General features: G+C 41.6%; 1 pseudogene across 1 annotated transcript; it reads right to left on the bottom strand.

Moving 5' to 3' along the window:
• Positions 1-1,597: 1,597 nt before the first annotated feature.
• Positions 1,598-2,890, bottom strand: LOC111547034 (annotated as a pseudogene). Its single transcript, XR_002733008.1, has one exon. The product of XR_002733008.1 is annotated as a keratin, type I cytoskeletal 18 pseudogene (transcript).
• Between the last annotated feature and the right edge of the window lie 20,104 nt (positions 2,891-22,994).

Below are 22,994 nucleotides of genomic sequence, written 5' to 3'. Positions count from 1 at the left end.
TATTAACAGAAGTAGTTTTTTTTTTTTTTCCTCTTTGTTTTAAAGGATGTGTAACATACCTCTCATTTTCTTTACAGGTTGCAGTTTAAAATACTTGTATTGAAAAAAAAAAAAGGAAAGGAAAGAAGAGGCAAGCAAAGATGAAGTGTACAATGAGAAATGGCCAGGAAATGTGACAGCCAGATGGAAAGGATGTGCTATCATACAGGTATATTCCCCCTACTGTTTGTTTCCATTTCAATTCTTCCGTGATACTCTTTACATCAATGATCTATATGCCATGCTTCCACTTAGTCTAGATTAAACGAATGTGAGACTAAACACAACCAGTGCCTAGTCTGTTTTTGAGAGGAAGAGAAGGCCTGGATTACTGCACAGTTTTTTAGCTCCATTAAGACAAAAATATGGGTTCCCTAAAAAAGCACTAGGACACCTTCCTCCACAAAACTCAACTTGACCTTTCCTGCATTTTAAACCTTCTATAAGAAATCTCAATCTACAATGAAACCAAAGCCATCTCTGGCCAGGTTAAAGAACATGTCGAATTACTGACATTTCTGCATTATCTACCTCTTCTTTCTGGAATATCAATTTTCATTTTCTGAAACTGTGTAGTCCAAATTTTAAGTTGGGGATGTAGGACCCCCCTAAACAAGAGTCTGGACAATGGAAACTCATTCTTTTCCACATTGGAAACTTGGTGCCAAGCTAGCAGAATAGTATTCCACTTTAGTTCCCATCCTTTCCAGTTTTTTGACTAGACCTAGAATTTTAACAGAAGACAAAAATGGTCCTCAATCTCTATAGAGAAAAAACATACTTTAGTCCTAGAGAAATCACTGGGCATAGGGTAATGAGACATCACCCTGATTGATCTATTTGCTGTCATCTGTACACATCAGGTCAATTACAAAGGTCAAGGATTGCATAGAAATGGCACGTGTTCAAATCAACACAACCATAAAAAATGCCTGTATCTATGAGCCAACTACTAGGATATTTATCAGTGACTCATTACATCAATTTACTGTCTTATAATAGATAAACTAATCAATGAACTAATTCATTACCTTGAAAAGCATCACTGTATGTTGAACTCAAAGAGACTGAAATACTTAGAAATAAACAAATGCCTCATGTGTAGCCAATATAAATGGGAGAAAATGAAGGAACTCAACTCTGTGACAAAACTTTTAAATTGGGGTTTAATTGGGGAGAAACAGTTAATTGATTTTATGAATCACACGCTAGGTTTTCCTCTATCATTAGTTGGAGAAGACTGCACACTGCAATTATGTCTCACATCTATTTGATCAAATTCAGTTAGCAGGTGTCTCAGAAAAGCTTACAGGTCAAAATAAAGGCAGATGGTTATCTGATCAGTGCATGCAATCAATAAATTCATTCTACTATTTAATCTTGCTGAATTATTTACAATGGTGTCTTTCAACCCTCACAGTGCATCAGAATCGTGTGAGGAGATTTTTAAAACTACAGATACCTGGGCTACATCCCCAAACATTCTTTTTTTTTTTTTTTGAACTCTGAACTTTTTACTGGCCTCCTGCTCCCCAAAGGGTACCCTGCTTCTACTGGCTTAATGCCTCAGAACTTTGGTGTCGTTGGTCTCAGATACCACTTTGCCATCCACTATCTGGCGGGTGGTGGTCTTTTGGATGGTTTGCATGGAGTTGCTGCTGTCCAAGGCATCACCAAGATTGAATTCCTCGCCATCTTCCAGCAGGCGGCGGTAGGTGGCAATCTCAGCTTCCAGCTTGACCTTGATGTTCAGCAGGGCCTCATACTCCTGGGCCTGTCGCTGTCCCTCTGCCCGGGTCTGTGCCAGCTCTGACTCCAGGTGCAGCAGGATCCCATTGAGCTGCTCCATCTGTAGGGTGTAGCGGGCCTCCACCTCCCTCAGGCTGTTCTCCAAGCTGGCCTTCAGATTTCTCATGGAGTCCAGGTCGATCTCCAAGGACTGGACTGTACGTCTCAGCTCTGTGAGCGTCGTCTCAGCAGCTCCAACCTCGGCGGACTGTGTGGTGACCACTTTGGTGCTCTCCTCAATCTGCTGAGACCAGTACTTGTCTAACTCCTCTCGGTTCTTCCCAGCCAGCTCGTCATATTGGGCCCGGATGTCTGCCATGATCTTGGCGAGGTCCTGAGATTTGGGGGCATCTACCTCCACGGTCAACCCAGAGCTGGCAATCCGGGCTTGTAGGCCTTTTACTTCCTCTTCGTGGTTCTTCTTCATGAAGAGCAGCCCCTCCTTGAGAGCCTCGATCTCTGTCTCCAGCTGCAGTCGAGTGACATTGGTGTCATCAATGACCTTGCGGAGCCCATGGATGTCATTCTCCACAGACTGGCGCATGGCCAGCTCTGTCTCATACTTGACTCTAAAGTCATCAGCAGCAAGACGGGCATTGTCAATCTGCAGAACGATGCGGGCATTGTCCACAGTATTTGCGAAGATCTGAGCCCTCAGGTCCTCGATGATCTTGAAGTAATGGCTCCAGTCTCTGACCTGGGGTCCCTTCTTCTCCAAGTGCTCCCGGATTTTGCTCTCCAGCCTCCGGTTCTCGGTCTCCAGGCTCCTCACTCTGTCCAGGTAAGAGGCCAGGTGGTCGTTCAGGCTTTGCATGGTCTCCTTCTCGTTCTGGATGCCTCCCATTCCTGCCAGACCCCCGGCCATCCCTGAGGCCAGGCCCCCGGACCCCATGCCGCCCCGGAAGCTGGTGGAGCAGGACACGGAGATCCGGGAACCAGAGCCCCCGGCGCCTGCATAGACACTGGCCGCGCTGCTGACCGTCCGGGCGCCGTAGCTGGGCGCCTGGACAGAGCCCAGGGACCGGTAGTTGGTAGAGAAGGTGGAGCGAGTGGTGAAGCTCATGCTGTATGGGAGGAAGGCGAGACGACAGGACTCAGGCTTTGCCGACGAAGATCCCCAAACATTGTTATTCTATTGGCCAAGGATAGGGTCTAAACACTGGTATATTTAAAATTATTTTTCAGGTAACTCTAAGTTCGTGCTGCCAAGGACTGAGAATGGTTAGTCAGAATGAGAATAGTAACCTCTGGTTATTCATTTCCATGGAACATGGCAACATCACAGACTGGACAAACTATAAAAGGCTGTGTCCAATTGCTTCTTAGCCTTTAACTGCTTGAAATCCTCCTATCTGCATCAATCTCTTAATATTTATTTCTCAGTCTTCTGTCAAAGCTCTCAAACATGCTTTCGCTTATGCCTTAGTTCTGAAAATACAACTTCTGATCATGGAAATGCAGACTAAAACCACAATGAGATACCACTTCACACCCACTAGAAGAATGGCTATAATAAAAAAAAAAGACAAGTGTTGGCAAGGATATGGAGAAACTAGAACACTCATACACTGCTGACGGAAACGTAAAATGCGGGCACTGCAGAAAATGGTCTGGCAATTACTCAAATGGTTAAATGATAGTGACTCTGCAGTTCCACTATAAGGTGTGTATATGTCTAAGAGAAATGAAAACATGTCCACAAAAAACTTACAAGTGAATGATCATAACAGCATTTTTCATCACAGCCAAAAAGTAGCAACAATCCAAATGTCTATCAATTAATGAATGGATAAACAAAATGTGCTGGATCAATTTAATGTAATATTATGAGGCAATGTAAAGAGATGAAGTACTGACATATACTACAACATGGATAAACCTTTAAAACAAGTGAAAAATAGTGAAAGAAGTCAGCTGCAAGGACCATATATTGTATTATTCCATTTGTATGAAATGCCCAGAATAGGCAAATCTATAGAGATGAAAAATAGAGGGTTGGTTATTTAGGGCTGAGAGCTGGGGCAGTGGAATGGGCAAGGAAGGAGGTATGGATAGGGAGTGCAGGGTTTCTTTTTTGAGTCGTGAAATTCATTCAAAAATTGATTATGGTGATGAGTATACAACTCTGTGCATATATTAAAAAACATGGAAGTGTACACCTTAAGTGGGTGAGTTGTGTGGTATGTGAACTATAACTCAATAAAGCTGTCTAAAAAAATAGTAAAGAGGTTTCTGCTTTGATGCCTGTGTTGGCAAGACCACCTAACCTCCAACATCCTACTAGGGCAGGGTTGTATCTGGCTTGGTCACAGCCCTTGCAAGGTGCTAGGCTGCACTCCTAAACGAAGCCTGTTGATAGCATCATTAGATTCTAATTGTACATCCATAGGCTTGCTCCTGGTTCCAACATATCCGAGTCTTCCTCATCCTAGTACCCTTTGCATATCTGGTAGTCTCTTCAAAATGGGGATGGGCAAGCAAGACTAAAGACCGGGACTTTATGCTGAAGGTAACAGGAAGTCATTCAAGTCTTATGGGGAGTGGATGAGGAGAAGATACCTGGATTATTTATTAAGTCTTTTAACTAATCCTTCTCATTATATGTTCTTCCCAACTGACCAAGTGTACCTTGTCACAATGCCATTCCTCATGCAACAACTTTAATTCCTGCTTTCCTTCCATATTGCACCAACTCCTTATAATAAGGTTGCAACCTGTCAGTTCAACCTGATGTCCCATAATTTCTTGATCTAATCATCTCCTCTTCTTTCTGGCCACTCTCTTTCTTGTCTTCCCCAGAAACCATTTTCGCTCCCACCATCGGCCCTTTAATGATACCATCACTCTGGTGCCCTCCTTCCCTTCCTTTGACACATTCCAAGGTTAATCTATTCATCAAGGCCTAGGTTTAATCTCATCTGTTCCATGAAACTCTTCCCCCAAAATTATACCAATTAGGGCAATAAACGACATATATGAAACAAACCCCAAACTCACAGAATGAACTTTATTGCCCCTCTGACCAAACAATACATTCTCTGAGAACAAGAATAAAATCCTAAATTTCTCTTGATTACACCTAGTGCCAAAGTGCTATGCCAGCAGCAGATGTATTTACAGACTGACTGATAAAAGGGAACTCACTTTTATTTCCAGGGATAGATGTACAATCAATTTCTCTCTCATATTCTCTCCCTGTGATGGTTTCTCTTCCCATTCCATGAAAGTCTGTTCTTTGTGCATTTCCTTTTCTCTAGGCTATGTGCTGTTACAGTAGAAATCGCTCCCTTGGGAAAATTATTGATGGGCAGCTTCTAATTTTAAGCTGAACTAAGAAACTGAATCACAGCTGTATTACCATTTCATTCTGCATGGAGCCCTAATGATAAATATTTAACCAGAACAACTTCCTTTTCCTTTGCTGCTATGTTCCCATTTAATTATTTTAACAAACAGCTGTTCCAAACATTTACCACTCTTGTAAGACCCCTCATGCTGCTTTTGGTGGATCATATTTGTGCTGCCTCCTTCACTGGGAAAAAGAAAAGCCACTGCCGTCCCTTCCCTATTTACTTATACCTATAGCTCTACTCATTGTTCTGGTCTTGAGCATTGATCACCAAATATTTCCTGTGCTTCCCCAATTCCAGGCACTTTCTTGGCCTCCTGAGGTCAGAGGTAGCCATGTGACTGCTCTATGATGACTGCAGAGGCAAATACCGAGACAGAGCTCCCATCAGGCTGTGTCTCTGAGGGGCAGAGATAAAACAGAAACCTCTTCCTAAGTAATGTTGGCCATACAATATGAACAGAGAACCTCTGTTGCATTAACAGACTTAGAGTTAGGGCTACTTGTTACTGCAATATATCCCAAATTATCCTGCCCAATGCCTCATTTTATCACTGTCCTTCCCTTCTATTACCCAGGAAAATATGTCCAATTTCACTTTGAAACTACTCCTCTACCTCTAAGCCAAATCCCATGTCTACTCGTCTGTTTTGTCTGAGGTCATAGGCATCATCCTTTCCCTCTTTTGGGAAATCTCCCTTCCTTACAAGAATGAATGAACAAAAAACATCCTACTAACACTGAGTGCCCTCTGAGTTCTAGGTGTTTTCTATGTCATAATTTCATTAAATCCTTAAAGAACTCCAAGAGGTGGGTAGTACTAATCTCATTTTATACATGAGGAACCTGAGGCTCACAGAAGAACTTGATCAAGGTCCGTATCTATTAAATAGTTGGCCTGAGATTTGATCTTCTGCCAGTCTGATTCCAAAGCCCTTATTATCCCAGAGACATACAGGTGTCCCAGCCTACATACATATTCAATTCACCCTCATACACACACCCACTCTTCCACTTTGCTTCTCTTTTCAGCCAGGGTTCTTCTTCATTGCTCATTACCCTAAACATTGAATATACACATATTCATTGTCTCCATTTCTTTATTTTATTCTTTTCAAATGATTCTAACCCAGTCTCTACTCTCATCATCTGCTGAAAGAGTTGTTGCTAAAGGTCAGTGGCCTTCTATAATAGCTAGCAAAGTCAGCGGTCTTCAGAAGATTCACGTCTTTCTATCCTCTCTATGGTATCAGATACTGCTATCTGCACTTTCTCAGAACTCTCTTCTTTTGCAAAACGACTCCTTCCAAGATATCAAATAATACCTCTGACTGCTTCCTTTGATGAATATTCCTCTTCTAGCCATCATTACTGAACATTTCCAAAACTACGTTCTTCATCAGTGATTTCAAAAATCAGTATTTCTATTTTTTTTTTTTTTAAGACAGAGTCTCGCTCTGTCGCCCAGGCCCGAGTGCAGTGGCGCCATCTCGGCTCACTGCAAGCTCCGCCTCCTGGGTTCCCGTCATTCTCCTGCCTCAGCCTCCCGAGTAGCTGGGACTACAGGCGCCCGCCCCCAAGCCCGGCTAATTTTTTGTTTTTTTTAGTAGAGACGGGGTTTCACCATGTTAGCCAGGATGGTTTCGATCTCCTGACCTCGTGATCTGCCTGCCTCAGTCTCCCAAAGTGTTGGGATTATAGGCGTGAGCCACCGCGCCTGGCCCTGCCCCCCGCTTTTTTTTTTGGAAGAGTCTCACTCTGTTGCCCAAGCTGGAGTGCAGTGGCGCCATCTTGGTTCACTGCAACCTATGCCTCCTGGGTGCAACTGATTCTCGTGCCTCAGCCCCCCGAGTAGACCATGTCTGGCTAATCTTTATATTTTTAGTAGAGAGGAGGTTCTGCAAATGTTGGCGAGGCTGGTCTAAAACTCCTGGCCTTAAGTGATCTGCCCGTCTCAGCCACCCAAAATGCTGTGATTACAGGTGTGAGCCACCCGGCCCAGCCCATAAATCAGTATTTCTAATCCTAACCTTTAACTTCAGGACCCAAACTTTGTTAGCCAAAGTTCTCCACCTGGATGTTCCACAGGTACCTCAAACTCAACATCTCCAAAATGAACTGATTCTTCCTCATTCTCATCTTCAACTCAATCCTCCCCCTGTATTGGACATACTCTCCTATGCAGTCTTTGGGGTTAGGTATCTCAGAATCACTTTTACCTCCTCTCCTCATTTGTTTCTCCGTTCTCCACACTTGGTCAGTCACTTAGATCTATCCACTATCACCTCCAAAATATCTTTGGAACATTCCTTCCTCTGAAATGTCACTACTGCTGCCCTAGGTGAATATCAACTCTCCTCTTAAAAAGCTCCTGTGATTTCCCAGAGGTTATCAGCATCACCTCACTGAGATCCAAATCTGATTTTTAGTCTTCTGCTTAAAAACCTCTGCAGGATTTGGGGCCTAACCTACTTTCCTGCTTTATCTCTCACTATTTCTTTTCAAAAGCCTCTATTCCAGACATATAAATAGGGCTACCTAGTTTCACAAACATACCATAGACTTCACCTGCTTTGCTCACACTGCCTCCACTTTCTCTCTGGGGAGCTCTACTCATCCAACAAGACAAGAGTTCAACATTGCTTCCTCTAGGAAGCCTAAACTCACAGCAGCTTTAGCTACGTCCTTCTTTGTGTTCTCTTGTCAATTTTGTTCATGTTTGTATTATATAACTTATAATGTGTTGTGATATTTGCTTATGGATCTGTCCCTAAGAGGAAGTTTCAAGTGGTGTTCAATTAGGTCACAGGGAAAAGACTCAGAGGCAAATACAGGAGAACTTTCTCTCTCTCTCGCTCTTTAATAAATGAAGGACTGACATAAGCTTTGATTTTAGAGATTTAACATATAAAATACATTTGGAAAACCATTTTACTGAAACATAAGTTTCTTGAAGTCAGATATGTTACTAAACGTGGAAGCCCCAGCGTGATGACTGCCTTATGGTAGGTACCGAAAAGATGTCTCCCAAACCAGTGAATGAACTTTGGGCAGTGCTACTTCCCACTGTCTCCTTCCTTTTGAGCTTTTATGGTAAGTAAAGGATGAAAGTTAGTAATTCCTTTCCAGGTTGCCCTGGGAGACCAATCTGGTCAGGAACAAATCTGGTCATTAAAACTGATAGTTGTCATCAAAACAGCATTGCTTTAGAAGTACAAAGTTTTCTTAACAGCTTTGGTTCATTACTAAAGTAGGTATTATCTTAAAATTGATCTTATCTGAAGGTTGAACACACTTAGTTCCTTGTCAGAACACTTAACTCTCCAATATGGTCAATTACCAGATAATAGTGTCCACTTTTTCATGTCTTACTACTTAAATGGTCTGATCAATAAATAAGTACACACTGCATTATTAAGAGCTTGCTGATGTCAGACACGAATGGAAGGAATCTATGAACTTCTAGCCTTTAAAAAATACCATTTAAGCTCTCTGTCAATTGAAGGTGCTTTATATGTGTCATTGGAATATAATATTCTTTAAACTTCTGGTCTACACCACACACGTCACATGCAAATGTACGGCTAAGTTTCTCCATTTGTTCTGAGCTTGAGCTTTATTTCCCTTAATAAGGGAATGCTTGACCACATGTATTGTTTCCTCATAAAACCACAAAATATTTAAAAATATCAAAGGGAACATTATTCTAAATGCTATGACCTAATGGGAAATGAGAATATTTGTATCCTGGTTGCTGATGGAACTGACCCTCTCTTTTGAAGAGTAAAGAGGGAAATTCAGGGCAGACAGTCAAGATACTAGGGGAGAAAATCTGAACCAATTATTCCTTCACCAAGTATCTTTTCTGCAGAGATAATGTCTTAGAGCAGAAAGAATTTTGGTCACAGTTAATTTTTAAAATTCCTACTAATCCTTTTGTTAATAGGCTTTCCCAGTACCTTTCTACATTTACATAGGATGTCTAAACTGAGCGACTGCAGGTGATAAAAAAGGAAGTAGCACGCCAACTTTACCTACAACAGTATCACTGCTGAGAGATATGTGCCAGCCAGGTAATTGAAAAGTTTTTAGCATTTTAGTATCAAGACTTATCCATAAATAAAAAATATTTTATTTCCTTAAAATTACATTGAACACATTGGTCAGTGTTTACACAACTGGTTCTGCTTCTGTCTCTAATTTGTGAATGCCCATGACCAGAGAGTGTTAACTAAATGTTTTCAGTCAGAAAGAGTTCTTTATAAATGAGTCTGATCTACCTTTCCTAGACAAGGAAATGGAGTAAAAATAAGTTAATAAATTTATTTAAATTAAAATATTTATTTAAAAGAACTTTTGAGCCCCTTTTTAATATTTATTTATTTTATTTTTGATTTTTATTTTTTTGAGACAGAATTTTGCTCTGTCACCAGGCTGCAGTGCAGTGGTGCAATCTGGGCTCACCGCAACCTCTGCCTCCCAGGTTCAAGCGATTCTCCTGCCTCAGCCTCCCGAGTAGCTGGGACTACAGGCACACACCACCATGCCCAGCTAATTTTTTTTGTATTTTTAGTAGAGACAGGGTTTCACCATGTTGGCCAGGATGTTCTCAATCTCCTGACCCTGTGATCTGCCCGCCTTGGTCTCCCAAAGTGCTGGGATTACAGGCGTGAACCACTGCACCTGGCCTAATTTTTTTTTAAGCTTCTATTTACTGACTGCCTACTAGGTGCTAGAGAGTTGAAAAACTAAATGCATTTTTTTCTAATCTAGACAACTAGAATGCTTTTTAAGTAAGCCAGTCTCCCTTCCTTCCATGTCAACGTGATAATCGTCAACTTGACATCTGAAGGCATATGATTACCATCAACTTGACCATGCCCTTCCACAAACCCTGCTGAAGTAAAAACAGAACAGATTAATCACTAAAACAGACCCCATTCCTATGATGTGTAAGGTGCTCTGCTAGCTGTGTACACAAAATAACACAAGGCATAGTCTCCGGCTCTGAGTAGTTTGCAATCTACTAAAAGAAACAGGATTCTAGTAATAAAACATAGCCTAAAAGCTAGCTAGCTAATTAAAAATGAGATAAATAGGCTACAGGACTATAAGAGTCCATAGAAGGAGCAGTTCAAAGAAGCTGGGAGACTTGGGTTTTCAGGAAAAAATGTCATTTGTGCTGAACTGTTTCATTTTTTGTTTGCTTTGATTTTGTTAAAGTACAGAATTCAGAGAAGCATAAAAGAATACAGTATGGAGTATGTGGGTGCAATATATGTGGAACATAGGGGTGAAAAACTTGAAAAGTATAATTAATTATATAAATACCTGTAGAGTTATGGGAGAAAAATAAACAGCAAACCAGAATATTTGGGTATTTCATCTGCATAAATATCTTAATTTAAATAAATAATTCTTTCTAAGAAATTAATACTTATTTTAGAGCAATTAAAAATAAGACTATCAATAGCTTCAGATTTTCCATACTTTTTGATATAGCAATTCTATTTCCAAGAATATGTCTAAGGAAATCCAATAGTCATCTAATAAACACTCAGATGAGAAACCAGATAAATCCTAAATGTCCAACCATTAGAGACTGGTTATGTACATTATTTTAAACCCACAGAATGGATCCAAACAGAGGTAGAACAATAGTTAATACAATGAAAAGATACACTGTACTTACAAATATCAGGAGGAATAAATGCTTATTAGATTACCATCTGTGTATTAACAAAAAAATTATACACACACACAGAGGGAAAGATTGAGAAAATATGTATCACAAAGACTTCTGTGCCTTTAGTTCTAAGTGGGGCTGATGTCATCTCAGAGTTATTGAGATAATTTATCTTTCTTTAACACCCTGTCTCTTACAGAGGAGTACCTGCCTCTCTCCCGCCTACTGTGGACGCCTCCATGTTCACCACTGCAGCTTATGTATCTCCAGGTTTTCATGCCTTGCACAGCTTCTGAAAAATGTCCTTAAGTATCTGTTGAAAAAATGTTTAAAGCAATAAAACAAGGAACTACATGAAGCATTTGGAATGTTAGAATGTACAATGTTGATATTTCTCTTCTTTTAAAAAGAACTTTCTCATTAAAAAGTAAAATCGAAGAGGAGAGAGAAAGGGAGGGAGGAAGGAAGAGAGGAAGAGAGGAAGGGAGGAAGGGAGGGAGGGATGGGGGAAAGAAAGAGGAACTACTATCCTGTCACATATAAATACTCCAACTACTTAAAATGAATTTCTCCTGCTTGAAGTATCAGCGAACATACTTATTTTATAAGGCTGCAAGGAATGTTTCACTTTCCCGGGGAAGAAACATTTGAAAACCAGATCCTACTACAGTATTTCAGGATTTGAATGTCTTCTTTGATGCAGAATCTCAATGTACTGTGTGGTTCAACCTTTGTTCAGTCTTCCCTGACAGGGAAGGACAGTCTGGAAAGGGAGTGAAGTGAGAAACAAAGTGGAGAAAGGAAGGGAAGAGGAGAGAGACAAGGGAGGGAAGACAGGTATTTAATATTTGGGAACTAACTAGGTTCACTTCCCACGCCAGTCTGGTTCACCAGTCCTAATTGTCATCCGTGTCAACACCCAATCTAAGGAACCATTCCTGCTGATGGAAGTAGTAAGTGACAGTGATCTAGCAATGAAGTCCCGAGTTCTGCATAAATCAGCATTTGTCATCTTTTCAATTCTAAGAAATTTTTTTTGGTATTTCCAGGAAAGGCCCTGTTGGGTTTACATAATAATAACTTTGTAGACTCTAACTTCTCCCTTTGAACTGTCAAAGGGTTAAGTCTACCCTAAACTAGAATTCTTTAAGTTTGTGTATGAGTGTGTGAGAGCATGGGTATGTATATGAATATATGCTTATATACATATACATATACTTAAAACTTATCTTCTTGAAGTTCTCTGATTTCAGCAAGTTTTATTCTATTTAGTAGCTTGCAGAGTTGAACAAGTCACAGGCAGAACCCAGCCATCTAGCCATATGAAAAATCAGTTCAACCAGGGAGCATGTGTTACTCCCTGAATTGGCTCAGTTGAACACCTTTCTCCCTTTGTATTCATCCTACCCTTGTTTCTTTGGTGGATTACTGTCCTCCTTGGACTGTATAATTTAGCACTTTTGGGGTGCTGCTAGAGAATTCAAAGGGTGGCAGATTCTTCTAGGAAGCATGAGGGCATCTTAGGAACCTAGTCATTATTTAGACTGGAGCATCAAAAGTTAAGCAGCCCAGCAATGCTCTGGAAAACAGTCATGAATATAAGCACAGGCCCACAGATCACAACAAGTGCTTGAAGAAAAGGAGGCTAAGGCATAATGACAAATGAATACTGAGCCAAAAAACACGAGCAAAATACTTTGCTCTGTCGTCATTATCTGACTTAATTTTCCAAGAATCGATTTTTGTATGGGAGGCTGGGTGTAGGTGAGGACCCTTTTAAACAAATCTGCTACATACTTGCTTTTTTACCCAGGTGGAGATGAGAAGAAATACCGGGAGCACTCTGGTTAATGCTGGTAGGGCTTATAGAGAGAGGATTTTTGTGTGTGGAATCATTTTGGAGAGCACGTTCACAGCACGTCCTAAGAATGAGGCTGAAACTCCAGAAAAGAGCAGCTTAGAGGCCTCTGGGTAGAATGTGACAATGAGTTCTTCATGAACACAGCTCACAGTCAGCCTTCAGGGAAATGCAGCACTCCACATGGCAGCTCACTGGTCCTGGCTCCGTTCCCTGTTTTATCTCACAAGCAAGGGTGCCAGAGAAGAGAAGTCAGTGGTGTAAGGAAAAGAGAGCAGAAAGTCATTTAGAAGATCTAAGATTATGTACAATTAGTCCCGCTGCCCAATTTTGAGTCAGGTGAGTGAGAAGGCCACCATGGGCCAGGTGTCATACACCTGTCACAGGTATTATTGTTGTTTTCTAGTGTGTCTGAAAATGTGGTCTCCTAATACTCTCCTCTTGAGATAATGAAAAAAGCTGACTAACAAGGACCCATTTTAAGATACTTGCTTAGGCCGAGCTCAGTGGCTCACACCTCAAGTCCCAGCACTTTGGGAGACCACGGATCACTTGAGGCCCGGAGTTTGAGACCAGCCTGGACAACACTAGGGGTTTCTATATCCCAATGAGATCCCCATCTCTAGAAAAAAATTTTAAAACTTAGCCAGGCATGGTAGATGCACCTAGTCCCAGCTACTCAGGAGGCTGAAGTGAGAGGACTGCCTGAGCCCAGTAGGTTGAGGCTGCAGTGAGTTATGATTGCACCACTGTACTTCAGCCTGGGTGACAGAGTGAGACTTTTTTTTTTTTTTTAAAAGATACTTGCTTATTTTCTCCTTTCAAAGCCAATACTAACATTCTTTGAAAGCATCTCATTTACACAATAAACAATATTAACCATTGTCTGTCAGACAAAGATGACAGAATAATTAACCTACATATTTTAAAAAGAAGATCAAAATCATAAAAGCATGTGCTCCCCCTACACAAAAGTAAGTGGCAACTGACAACGACCTTCAAATTCTTTAAGGACTATCACTGCCACATCAAAGTCAGAATTCTCATTGTTAAAATTTGGGTAGCAGCACAATAGAGAAAACATACTACATTGGCTTCTGGATAGAGTTTGTGTCCCCTTAACTTCATTTTAGAAACTGCTGCGTTTTGGATGTTGCTTGTCTCCAACAAAACTCATGTGGAAATTTAATCCCCAGTGTGACAGTGTTGGGAGATGGGGTCTAATGGGAGGCTTTTGGGACCTGGAAGCAGATCCCTCAAGAATAGATTAACACTCTCCTTATTCTCACTCTCCAGGGACTGGATTAGATCCCTCAAGAGCAGGTTGAGATAAAGCAAGGGCGCCCCTTGGGTTTCATTTCTTCACAAGTGTCTACTTCCCCTTTGACCTTCTCTGCCATGTTTTGACCAGCATGTGGCCCTCAGCAGAAACCAAGCAGATGCCAGTGCCATGCCCCTTGAACTTCCTAGCCTCCAGAACCTTGTATTAAATAATCTCTTTTCTTTATAAATTACCCAGTGTCAGATATTCTGTTATGGCAACATGACATGGGCTAAGACAGAAGCCTAGGAACCATATTCAAATTTAAAGGGAGAGTAAATTACAGTAACCCTTTGGACATTAGACATACTATCAACAACAATGCAATTATCGTCATTCTTTAAAGAGGTTTAACAAAGGTGTACTTTAAAATGTTAGCAAGCTTCAAAGTCCTTTACTTTGTTCAAACTATGTCAATATAATGCTTTGTTTCTTCTCTGGACTCTAGAAATTGAAAACATTCCTAATTTGATCCTTCAGCTGCAATTTTCCTTACATGGTTCTTTCACTGTATAGCAGAGCATTCCTTGTGTCTGGTTAGCAGTATGCTATACTTTAAATGCTAATGGAAAAAACAGATTTATTAGACAAAATCCATCACATCTTTTGCACAAGACCCCAGCTGACTTTCAAGTATTGAATCTAAAGACTAAGCCTTCACATCTTGTGTCCGCAGACACTGATGAGTTAACTAGCTCATCATTTAGCTTTTCTGAAGGAGAGCTGGATCAATTTTATTTCATTTTATTTTTGTAGGACATGAAGTGTGAGGTTATGAAGAATGAAATGAAAAGGCAGAGGCAATACAGGTTAGATCCAGCCCCTGCCTTGAGACCACACATAAGGGGATCCTTTTTGGCCCCTCCAGCTGTGTCCTTCCACATGGGGCAAGAATCCATGAAGATGTGGGGATGGGCCCACCTCGCTGGCACATTCCCCTTTAGGACCATGTGGTGCACACCAAGGACACAGGACTCCTCTTCCTAGATGGCCTAAGCTCCTTCTAGGACCTGCATAGGCAGGTTTCTACCCTGGAAGCCATCCTCTCAAGGCCAGGCCATGCTGTTGGTACACACACCTATAGACCTGAGGGTGGTCGACAGGCAGCTGTTTACTGGGCTGGTGAGGGCCAGTAAGTGTGGGTGGAGCTTGGATGTGTGGGGTGAATGAGGTGAGGAGCAAAGCTCCTCACGGTTCTGGAAAGAGTAGTGAAGAGAAGTAAACTGAGCCTCCATGTGTATGCTTGCCTTGCAGATGTGAGGTGTAGGCCTGGAAAAAGGAAACTTAGGGATGGAAGTGGTTTTAATGGTGCTTCATTTAATAAAGAATGGCATACTGTTTAAAACTCTTTCCTTTCACTTGGGTCTGTGCATCTAGATCAACAAGAGAAAAGTTACCAGGGTGAGGGCTGATAAGAAAATACTATTGGCGTAACTGGTGATTTCCAAATAAACTCAGAAGAGTCAACTACAGGAGACAAAGAAATCAATAGATGTAACCTTGTCCAAAATTCTGTCCCCAACACATACCCACCCACCTGCTCATCCAGAGTGGGCTATGGACTGTGACCACTAAGGTTATAGACATTCTAGGTCATCGCCAACCTCCATGCTCTCAGTGGTTTAAAGGATTTGCACCTCCCAAACCAGTTTCTGGCTACATGTTCCAGTTCCAATATACACCTTTTAAATTGGTTTCCACTTGCTAGTAGCTTTTGCTTAAGAAAATTTAATGACGATGCATAACACGCACCCTTCATATAACATACAAAACCTCAGAATTGGCTTTCTTCCCTATTTTAACACATTTATTGTAAGTGTTAAATTGCAGTAATTCCCAAGCTCACCCCCTAAGAAACAAAGCTACCTGCATCAAGCTTACTTCATATTGATTTTCTAAAGTATCAAGCCTAGACATCTCCTTCAATATTTGAAAAGACTGCACGCGTTTACAGGTAAAACACATAGGTCTTCACTGAGGCTTTTGGAAGGGAAGGGTCAAGAGTGTGCACCTCTTTCAAGGGAAGGGGAATGCAGTTGCCAAGAGAGTTGCCAGACAGATGGGAGACATGTTGTTCTGGCACAATTAGACCTCAGGAATTCAACTATGAGACATAAGAACAATTACAAAGTAGTAATGGAGGGGAAGATGGGACCCAGAAAATGTACAAAGATGGACAACATTATAGGTTTTAAATGGCTCTCTTGGGTCAGAACATAAGCCATACTTTCAACAAATAAGGAAGGCGGCTGCCAGTGAAACTGGGCCATATCTGAGTAGAAAGCAAGCTTGAGCACCTTGGGAAGGCAGAGGAGCCGGGCACCTGGGGATGAGAATGCTAGGCTCTGGGCCACAAAGCCTGGTGGTGTGAAGCATTCTTCCCCTGTGTGGTTTATTCCCGCCTACTTCAATACCATCAAAATGTTCCTTACCCAAGTGCCTGCCAAATCTGCCACCAGTTACAAATGTTGGCCAACACTTCCCACTTAGAGCCCAACTACTTGGGATCCCCTCTGTTCTACCTAGTGAACTAATTCTGCTACCAAACTATCCCACACACAATGTGTCTCCGTTTTTTAATGTGCTCCAGGAAACATTGGGAGCAATTTTCTGGAATTTATACAACATTCCTCAAGGGGTCATTTTGAAGCAACAGGAAAACCTTCGTGAAATTCTACTAAGGAACTGGGACTGGTCCAATTTTCCTACACAAATTTTTACTAGATGGAAATCCAGAAGTTTTGGCCACTTCTATCCATCATAAAAACGCCCTTTGTTTAAACAAAGTCTCCACTGATGCATTTTCCAGCACATAAGGTAATTTTCAGTGTGGTACAAAACTCACTAGGGTCCTTTAAAACCAGGGGTGGGGAGAAGGGGGGAGGAGAAGGAAAAAAGTACCTACACAGCAGAAGCCTTTATGATCTATAACTGAGTACACACTGCATTTGCAATAATACCACATTTAACTGCCTGGGTTGTAATACAGTAAGTAACCCCCTCACAACACTGACCAGCCCACAAACAGAACCAAGAAACCTGGCAAGGAATTCTATCTGCAATAACAAACCCGACTGGCAATAAAAGCCATCTGTACAAGTGCCAATTATCCTTCTCCTCAAATGATTAGGTTCCATCTAGTTTTGCTGACAAGCAAGTTATGCCACATTTTAATAGGCAATAAAATGTATTATTAAATAATTAGTAGCTAAGAAACAGAAATTAGAGGCTACTTCCCTTCACACACATCCCCTAGTACTTCAGTCTATTGATGTAAAGCAACTTGATCCTCCAAAGAGACAGACTGAAACTTGATACAGCAGTTTACTGTGAGACAATTATGAGGCTAATGAGTGTTCACAGAGACTGAAGCAGGAAAGAAATCTAGAAAATTCCACCTAACCCTAGTTATGTCTGATCTGTAGCAGGGTCCCAGAGGAGCCAAAATTTCTTCAAACCGCTCCTTGTTCTGAACACATTAATTAAACTGTTAAAGGTAAAGGAGTATTGATGTCTTTCCCATCTCCCCACTTCTCCCCGCAGGTAGTGTCTGGTACTTGTTCAGCCCTAAAGGTACAGTTGCACTAACTGAAAAAAGCCCCAGTAAGACCAATTAAGGTCTTTACTAAGAGGCTGAAAAGAAGACAAATGAAGGCAGAAAGCCCGATTACAAGGAACCTTTGTACAGATGTAAAGCAATTACAGTGGTCCCGGGGGTAAGGCAGCATGGTTCCAGAAGCACATGATTTTACAGCCTGTCTAAACTTGGAACAATCTATCTTTTTTTAGGTTGAGAATAAAAGTGAACCCTATATTAGTGTCATATATCAGCTGCAGTGCCTGTGATTGGTTCCCCCATGCCTGCTAGAGCCATAAAGCTTCTCAAAGATCCCCGGTGGAAGGCAACACCATTATACACTCTGCTCTCACTGGCAGGGAAAAAAGACCTGCCTCGTGTCAGAAGTGCTTAACAGAGGGGCCGCCTCCGCTGCACAGACACCCAAGAGATGGGCGTCCAGGAGAGAGAGAGGGAGGTGGACCAGGAAAGTGGTGGACAGGGATTGGAAGGGAAGGCAAAGGAGGACCTCAGGAACTGGAACTGAGAGGCACTCTCTGAAGACATTTAAGGGGGTCGCTGTAAGGAGAACAAAAGTCCTCCCCGATTATCCTCTGGAGACACTTTAACAGCAGCCACATTTCTGTCATTAGCCCTGTTTTTGATCTCGTTAATGCCTGGCTTGTCAGTGTTTTATCTTTCCATACTTGAGAAGAGCCAACAGATGGGCTCTTGGTAGAGACTCAGATGTAAAAATTTGTACTTTCTGTTGGATTTCTGGAAGTGAAACAACCAGAAAGGGAAGGAAGGGTCAGAAATTTGTGCCTATTCCTCAATAGTTTAGGATCAGAAACTTGCCAGACAAGAAAAAACTCCAGAAATCTCTCTCTGTTTGTACACACACACACACACACACAAACACACATATATAGCAGCCTTTTCTAAAAGAAATATAAGGCAAGCAGTACAGGAAATTTAAAATTTTCTAGTAGCCACATTAAAGAAATGAAAAAGAAACAAAAAGTAAACTTTAATAATATATTTCCTGTAACTCAATGCATCCAAAATATTATCACTTCAACATGTAATTGGTATGAACACATTCTTAATGAGACATTTTACACTATTTTATTGACTAAGGCTTAGGAACAGGGCATATGTTTTATACTTATGGCCCATCTCATTTGGACTCACCCCATTTCAAGTGCTCAGTAGCCACGTGTGAGTCACAGTCACTGCCTGGGATGGTGCAGTTCTGCAGTGACTGCTGGCTGGGGATCCTGGCCCACGACTTACCAGCCATGTGATGGTGCATTAATTACTCAAGTTTTTAGTCTTCAAATTGCTCATCTTTAAGTTGGGAATAATAATAAGACTTTACCTCACCGGATTGTTGAGAGGATTAAGATAATCCATGCCAAAAGTGAATGAAAAAGCCTGGCACAGAGTATGCACTTAGTAACTGTCAGTTGGAACTTGTACTATTATTTTTATAAACCAATCTCAAGTAAAGAAAGAGTTGTGATCTCTTACCAAGACATGTTTTATGAAAGCTATTAGGAAATATTCTGTTTGAGGCTCCTCATTACTCTCTGTACTTACTGGAGTTGCCAAATGAATTTTAATCGTGATTTGAGATTCAAGCAAAATGGGCCTTGAAGACTTGGCCCTGTCAGTAATTGTTTCCATTAGATGATGTACCAGGACTTTGTATCTGCTCTACACAAGGAAAGCTAGACAGGGACAGGAATGTACAGAGTGAGAAACTTACATCTGCTAGAAAGATCCATGTTGCCAGACATCAGCAAATGCTATCACACTTCATGTGATTAGCAAGAACAGTGGCTTTAGGTAAAGAGCTGATAATTGCACAGATCATTTTGATTTTTGATAACTAATAACTCACACCAAGGAATGGCATTAAAAACCGGTGGCATTTAACATTCAACAGAGAAATAATTAACTTTTAAAGTTAGCCAGTAAAAGAAAATGCCAAGGCAGGATGGCGAGGCAGAGCTGACAACAAGAGAGGATACAACGGGACATTAATTAGGTACAAGCAAACATCTTCCCTAATAGCTCATGTTCTCATTCCCAAAATGTCAACAATAGATATTAACACCAGATGCTGGCATTACATCTCCCCTGACAGTGAGTCTGGGCCATGTGTGTGTGCTCAGAGAAAAGACTCAAGTGATTGAGAGGAAAAATCCGATGGGATAAAGGCTGTGTTTCCTTCTCTTAAATAATTTACAGACCCTTTATGAACGGTGGGTAATGGGAGCTTTCAGGGGACTTAACTAAAACATGGGGAAGGAGAAAGATCGGATCAAGTTAGACACTGTCCACACATAGGATACTTGGTGTATGTCCTGCTTGCCTGGAGGTTCCATGGGTCAGCCACCCACCTGCAGGAGGCTAGGAAGGTACCTCTCCTGTGTGATATTTGTAAGCAATCTTCTCTTGAGTAAAACGCAGTGAAACTACCATGCCTGTGGTTAAGAGACACAATCATAGTATTTAGAAAATTTTAGAAAAAAGAATCTCTTATCATCTAAAAAATTATTTTATTAATTTCAAATTTTTCATGCTTTGAGTCAGTGAAAAAAGAGATATAACAAATATAAGGAATTTGACATATTGCTTTGCTGAGTCCTATGCAAGCTAAGCTTAAGATACAAATGGGGATATAAACGCACAATTTACGTTCCGAACTCTGTTGGCTATGGTGGAACTGCCTCTGTTTCCAGAGCAATTGGTAAAAAGCTCTCCGAATATTGAGCAGCTTTGAAAACTGGATTAGGAACCACTAATAAAAAAGAACAGACTCAGGGACAAGTGTCTGGCGGGAATGTGTGAAGAGGTAACTAATGAGTGTCACTGAATTTCACTATTAAACAGATTAAACAAAGCTTTTCCAACCTCAGGGCTTGTGCATATGCTGTTTTCTTTGCCAACAAGAGCTTCCCCAGCAGTCTTCTCATTCTCGGCTATGCCATTCTGGTTGGTCAAATCTTCGCTTAGAATGTCACTTCTTCAAGGAAGAATTTCCCATGCCTACCTACCTAAAGTAGGTCCTACCCAACCCTACCTCCATTATTCTCTACCTCAGCCTCTTTGCTTTTTTTCAACAGCGTTTATCACACTTGTGCTTATCTCGTTTGTTTCTTTGCTGTACCTTAAGTTCTGAAAGGGCACAGAAGATAATGTTTGTTCTGTTTACTTCGTAGGTGCAGGCCAAGAATGACGTAGGCACTCAACATGTGTTTGATGAACACTGTTGAGATCTCTGCTGCCTTCTGTTGCTGCCGACTCCCTCCTTGGGGACAAGGAACACCAATAAAGATCCCAGTGGATGATGAATAACCTAGATCCACAGGCATCTAGATAACCCCTCCTGAGGCTCCCTTTCAACATTCACTAAAATGGGCACAATGAATGGGACAGACTTTCTACCCTCAGGGAGTTTACAGTCTAGGAAAAAAAGGATTGCAGCCAAAGATTAAAAAGCCACTGTGTTGAGAGAGGCAAGTTAGGCCATGTGATCAATGTAGGTCTCTGGCTGACACTGTAAGAGTAAGGATTTTCAGAGATAGCAAACAAAATCTGACAAATGAAACAAACCACTTCAAAGAGTTGGCAGAACAGTGCAGGGGTTAAGAGCATGCGTTCTGGCTGGCTTCACGACTTACTAATTGTGACACTTTGAGCAAGTTCTTTAAACTCCTTGTGCCTCAGTTTTTTAGTACGTGTGATGGGATTAACAGTAGTATCTATGTCACAGATTGTTATGAAGATTAAATATTTATAAAGTGCTTTGACTCATACAAATGGTAAATGCTCAGTAATTGTTAGCTATTAAAAATAATGGTCAAGGCTGGGCCCAGTAGCTCATGCCTGTAATCCCAGCATTTGGGAGGCCGAGACAGGCGGATGACCTGAGGTCAGGAGTTCGAGACCAGCCTGGCCAACATGGTAAAACCCCTGTCTCTACTAAAAATACAAAAATTAGCTGGGTGTGGTAGCAGGCACCTGTAATCCCAGTTACGTGGGAGGCAGAGGCACAAGAATCACTTGAACCTGGGAGGCAGAGGTTGCAGTGAGCTGAGATCATGCCACTGCATGCCAGGCTGGGTGACAGAGCGAGATTTCGTATCAAAAAACAAACAAACAAAAACAAAACAAAACAAAACAAAAAGTCAACACTTATCTGGTAAGGTTGTGGAGAAAAAGGTACCTTGTATACTGTTAGGAGGAATGTAAGCTGGTATAGCTATTATGAAAACCAGCATGAAGGCCCCACCAAAATTTAAAAATAGAATACCATATAATATAGCAATTCCTCCAAAGAAAATGAAATTTACATCTTGAAGAGATGTCTGCACCCCCATGTTCACTGCAGCACTATTCACAATAACCAAGATAGGAAATCAACTTAAGTGTCCATCAATGGATGAATGGATAAAGAAAATGTGATAATGTGCTGTAGTGTGTGTGCACACATATACATCTCCTTAAAAAAGAAGGAAATCAGCCGGGCGTGGTGCCTCATGCCTATAATCCCAGCACTTTGGGAGGCTGAGGCGGGTGGATCACCAGAGGTCAGGAGTTTGAGACCAGCCTGGCCTACATGGTGAAACCCCATCTCTACTAAAATACAAAAATTAGCCGGGCATGGTGGCGCATGCCTGTAATCCCAGCTACTCGGGAGGCTGAGGCAGGAGAATCACTTGAGCCTGGAAGGTGGAGGCTGCAGTGAGCCGAGACTGTGCCACTGCCCTCCAGCCTGGGCGACAGAACGGGACTCCATCTAAAAAAAAAAAAAAGAAGAAGACGGAAATCCTGTCATTTGCAACAACATGGAGAACACGATGATAAGTGAAATAAGCCAGACCCAGAAAGAAAAGTGCTGCATGATCTCACTTATATATGGCATCTAAAAAACGATAGTCAAAGACATAGAAACAAAAAGCACAACGGCGGTTACCAGGGGTAGGGAGGAGGAGGAAATGGGCAGATATAGGTCAAAGAGTAGAAACTTGCAGTTAAATCTAGAGATCTAATGTACAGTAGGAGGACTCTAGTTAATAATATTGTAGACCGAAAATTTGCCAGGAGAGTAGATTTTAGGTGTTCTTACCGCATACAAAGGGTAAATACGGAAGGTGACAGATACGTTAAATTGCTTCCCTGTTGATATGGTTTGGCTGGGTCCCCACCCAAATTTCATCTTGAACTGTAGCTCCCATAATCCCCATGTGTCGTGGGAGGGACTGGATGGGAGGTAACTGAATCATGAGGGTGGGTTTTTCCTGTGCTGTTCTCATGACAGTGAATAAGTCTCAGGAGAGCTGATGGTTTTATAAAGGGGGGTTCCCCTGCACATGGTCCCCTGCC

The sequence above is a fragment of the Piliocolobus tephrosceles genome, chromosome 8, assembly GCF_002776525.5.
Source record: "Piliocolobus tephrosceles isolate RC106 chromosome 8, ASM277652v3, whole genome shotgun sequence".
Taxonomy (NCBI): domain Eukaryota; kingdom Metazoa; phylum Chordata; class Mammalia; order Primates; family Cercopithecidae; genus Piliocolobus; species Piliocolobus tephrosceles.
Note: the sequence above shows the minus strand (reverse complement) of the source record. Positions and strands in the feature narration are given on the sequence as shown.